Raw genomic sequence first — 5,165 nt, 5'->3', positions numbered from 1 at the left:
ACCACACAGAGGAGCCCAGCTTCCAGTCACTCTTAATGTCATCATATTTCAAAGCATATTGTAGGCCACATTCTTGTAAAATACAAACATCGAAATCAATCGTCTCAAGATATGAAAATAAAGCAGCCCTACGGACGGGGCTCTTTAATGATCTCACATTAAGTGAGATGAGTTTCAAGGTAGGCATCCGAACCCAGAGGATGAATCATCCATAACATCATTTGAATCGAAGGCTTGGATTCCCTCCTCAGATGACACACTGGGATCCGGAGACCCAAACGACCCGATGATGACAGGGTCAGAGGCCGTAGTCGGATAGGTCACAGTCCCCAGTCAAACTTCTTCTCGATCCAGATTAACTTCAGGTGACTCCGTGCCTTTTACACTCCGCCTTTTCTTTCCACTAGGCTCTACCAAATCACTGGAACAGTCAACGTTGTCGTCTGCTGGCGGGGTCTAGTCCATCTGGAAAAGATCCCTGGGACAATCCCCTGGAAAATCACCTGAAAAAAAAAACTCTGTTCTGGCTGGCAAGTCTCCCTGAAGGACCCGGGGCTATCGATGCGGGGCCCCCTGCAGCCAACCATGCAGTGGCACCCAGCTCCGACCCAACATGGCAAATAAGAGTTGTCGAAGCAGCGGTTCCCCCCGCTCCGACACAAGGGTGGTCGAGGTGTCCTTTACCTCCATACTTTTGGCCTTCGCCATAGGGGCAATAGGCTTCCCTTCCGAATCTCTGGCCACCGATGCCTGTCCATCGGTTGGAGCCAACAGACGAATCCGCTCAGCCCTAGAAGATGATTTAGTACCTTGGGCTCCTCCGGACCTCCCAGGGGACCCCGCAGCCTCGGCGTAGGTCTGGGATTTTGCTCTATTGGGGCAGGTCCGGAACATATGCCCGTCATCACCGCATCTTCATTTGGTGCCCATAATGGCTAAAATTGTTGCAGCGGTCCACCTTTCTGTTTCTGCAAGATGTCTGTGTTTGTCCCATCTTTCCACAGTTCCTACAGGACTTTGGCATCCCAGAATAAAACAAATACCCTCTGCTCTTACCAATGACAAAAGTCGATGGAGGGTGCTGCATTTCCCCAAATCCGTTAGGATCTCTCTTCAAACGCACCAAGAACTTCCTCTTGCCACACCAAAATCCCACAGCGTTCATCACCTCTCCTTGATAGCGCAATTCCTCACAGTGGCGCCGCAGGTAAGTAGCAATGTCATCCACGTCCACATATGGGTTGGGAAAGTAAACCACTACAGGGATCACATCATATGCAAATAGGAGATATGAAGTTAGATCGTCAAGTTCATCCATATGAGATTTCTCATTTACCTTTTGCACAAGTTGTTGGCAGCATCCCTGGGTCTTAAAGGTGATAGTGTAGGTTCCTTTGTATTCATTATCCTGGAAGCAAAATATATCTCTCCTCTGAAACTCCAAGACTCCAAGCAAGATCTTATGGCAGATGAAGGAAAGATTCTTCAGCTTCCTAGCGTCTTCACAAACTTCAATATGCACAGTATTCTTCATCCAGGCATCACCTGATGAGTAAGTAAGTATAGATGGCATTCTCCACGAATAAAAGCATACCGACAGTAAGAAAAAAAAAAGGCACAAGCCCTTAGGCGATTACCCCTCATTGCCCTTGGACTAATCCTCTCTCCTAAAAGCAGCAGGGGGGTGAAGTCCCTCCAAGAGGAACAATCCCCCCAGGCTAAGAGAGATCATACCAAGAGCACCTAGATTAACCAGACCACACAGGTAAACCTGATAGATCACGCCAAAAGGCCGAGAAGCGATTACCTGAATTGGTTATGGCCTTTGGCTGCACCCTGGCCCCAAGAAGGCACACATTGTAGGGATAGGGACAAAGACTCCCCTTAGGATGACATGCTGTTCATCAATAGACACCTTAAAACCCACAACAATACTGCTTGTTGCAGATGCACCCCACACATTTTTAATCTGCATAAGTCCACCTATTTAAACACATTCCCCCCCTCCAATGTCCCATGCGCCTCAAGACCAGGGGGGGTAGAGAGGATAACTAATTAATGAACAAACGAGCAGTGGTCTCCTCTGCTTCCCAGTCTGTAGGTTCCTTTCAGACTGAAGCTGCCTGCTGCAGCACTGCCAGATAAAAGCCAGGAGCCCATTATGACACGTGCAATGTCTGTTCCATTCTTCCATTCTTGCATTATTCCATTGTTCCATTGCCCCCTAACAATGGGACAATGGAATAATGCAAGAATGGAAGAATGGAACAGACCATGGACGTGTCATAATGGGCTCCTGGCTTTTATCTAGCTGTGCTGCAGCAGCCAGCATCAGTCTGTAGGGAGCCTACAGACTGGGACGCAGGGGGGACCGCTGCTCGTTTGTTCAATAATTAGTTACCCTCTCTACCCCCCACCCTTCCCGGTCTTGAGGCACGTGGGACATTAGAGGGGAGAGGAGAGGAGAATGTGTGAAAATAGGTGGACGTATATGGGACGTATCAGATATTAAACTGCTAAGAAAAGATCAGGTTTCATCAGAATTTCAAACACTTAGTAACATAAAACGTATTGTTAAGGCTGATAATTATCATATCGAAACCAAAAAAATGCAAAATAACAAATACAATATAAATTCACATTACAATAAAACACCACACCAAAAAACGAATCACCCATAAGCAGTCCAAAGGGACTTGGCCTTCACAAACTCCCTGGCTTTTACATTTCTTCACCTCCTACTTCATCTTCCTTTTCCTCCATACTTCCATCTCGATCACCCTCCCAATCACTGAAAGAAATCATATATTCTATAATTGACGCTACCTCTTTCTGCATACTTGTACTCGCCTTCTCCACACTTTTTTCCACTATCACTTTCTGTGCATTCTTCATTTTTTCCACCTCAGGGACCTTGCCACTCTTCCTCAGCACAACCTCTACTACATCATCTGATTTTCTCTTAGTCTCCTTCCGATCCTTCCCAGCCTCTTTATCCACGTCAGGTTTCTTCTCACTCTCCGTCTCAGGTTTCTTCCTTTTGGGACAGTTCTTAAATATATGAGCCGAATCACCACACAAATTGAATCTTTTAGGCTGGTGACAGTCTTTAGAAGCATGATTCTTACTCTTGCAGAAACCACAAACATCTCCCGAGCATGTCTCCTTCTTGTGCCCATATCGCCAACAAATTCGACAAAATACAGGCATCCTATCGGAAAAAAAAATCACCATTTATGTCCCTCAATTTAAACCTTGATGGGGGCGCAGTCATGGCACCATGAATATCCTCGAATCTCCACTTACTAGTGTAAAACCCAAATTCACCCAGGATTTTCCCTTTAGATATCACTGAATCACAAAAACGCAACAAAAAAGTCACAATATCCTCCTCCTCAACAAAGGGGGAGTACATCTTAACCGCTACCCATTTTTCCTTTGGAGAGAAGTGCGGGATAACCTTAATCCCCTCCATCCTTTTGTCCATAGTATTCCTCATTGTCTTATAAAATGTATACCAGCGATTTTTTTTCTGAAAAACTATGTCATAGACACCCCTCTTGGGGTAATCCATGATAGCAATAACATCTTCCTTTTTTACCTCGAAAAGGTTCAAGATGATCTCCCGCATCATATACTGACGAGAAAAGTAATTAATGAACGAACGAACAGCGGTCCCCCCTGCTTCCCAGTCTGTAGGCTCCCCACAGACTGAAGCTGGCTGCTGCAGCACTGCCAGATAAAAGCCGGGAGCCCATTATGACACGTGCAATGTATGTTCCAATCTTCCATTCTTGTATTATTTCATTGTCCCATTGTTCCATTGCCCCTTAACAATGGGACAATGGAATAATGCAAGAATGGAAGAATGGAACAGACATTGCACGTGTCATAATGGGCTCCTGGCTTTTATCTAGCTGTGCTGCAGCAGCCAGCTTCAGTCTGTGAGGAGCCTACAGACTGGGAAGCAGGGGGGACTGCTGCTCGTTTGTTCAATAATTAGTTACCCTCTCTACCCCTGACCTTCCCGGTCTTGAGGCGCGTGGGACATTAGGGGTGAGAGGAGAATGTGTGAAAATAGGTGGATGTATAGGGGCTGCATTAGATATTAAACTGATAAGAAAATATACTACACTTGATCTTAGCCAAAAGGCCGAGAAGCGATTACCTAAATTGGTTTTGGCCTATGGCTGCTCGCTGGCCCCAAGAAGGCTCCCATTGTAGGGACAGGGACAAAGACTCCCCTTAGAAAGACATGTTGTTCATCAATAGACACCTTAAAACCCACAACTATACTGCTTGTTGCAGATGCACCCCACACGTTTTTAATCTGCGTAAGTCCACCTATTTTCACACATTCCCCCCCCAATGTCTCAGGCACCGCAAGACCTGGGAGGCGAGGGTAGAGAGGATAACTAATTAATGAACAAACAAACAACATTCCCCCCTGTTTCCCAGTCTGTAGGCTCCCTACAGACTGAAGCTGGCTGCTTCAGCACTGCCAGATAAAAGCCAAGAGCCCATTATGACACGTGCAATGTCTGCTCCATTCTTCCTTTCTTGCATTCTTGCATTATTCCATTGTCCCATTGCCCCCTAACAATGGGACAATGGACTAATGGAAGAATGGAACAGACATTGCACGTGTCATAATTGGCTCCTGGCTTTTATCTAGCTGTGCTGCAGCAGCCAGCTTCAGTCTGTGGGGAGCCTACAGACTGGGAAGCAGGGGGAACCGCTGCTCGTTTGTTCAATTATTAGTTAGGAAAGAAAGGGTTTTTTTTCTTTCTTTTTTTAAAACCATTCAGGTTGTTTTGTAAACAACAGTATGAAAGTCCGCCAAAGCTCTCAACTTAGTTGCTTAACTGTAGCTCATCATCATCGTTAATCTTTATTCTTTTTTATAAATTTATGTTTCCAAAAAACAGAATTAGTAAATATGTACTATATTACTCTCATGAAGGTGCATAAAATTACTGGTACTTTACCAGATAGTGCCATTTCATGACCTTCCAAATGCCTTCAGCGTCCAATCCACCACCTTTACTCTTGTCCCATTTGTATATAAGGTACAACATAGATAGAATTAACCGTATACAGTCATTTACAGGTACAGTTTTCTTTTGAATAATCCCAGGTTTCTCACATCCCAAAGGCTTTCCATG

The 5,165-nt window shown here is 45.3% G+C and overlaps 1 pseudogene; it reads right to left on the bottom strand.

The window, feature by feature from the left end:
- Nucleotides 1-4,051: 4,051 nt before the first annotated feature.
- LOC141150951 (U2 spliceosomal RNA) lies at nucleotides 4,052-4,165 on the bottom strand (annotated as a pseudogene).
- Between the last annotated feature and the right edge of the window lie 1,000 nt (nucleotides 4,166-5,165).

Source organism: Phyllobates terribilis, unplaced genomic scaffold, assembly GCF_046119375.1.
Source record: "Phyllobates terribilis strain yellow unplaced genomic scaffold, ASM4611937v1 Scaffold_5__5_contigs__length_657084704, whole genome shotgun sequence".
Classification (NCBI taxonomy): Eukaryota; Metazoa; Chordata; class Amphibia; order Anura; family Dendrobatidae; genus Phyllobates; species Phyllobates terribilis.
This window is presented reverse-complemented; position numbering and strand designations above follow the sequence as displayed.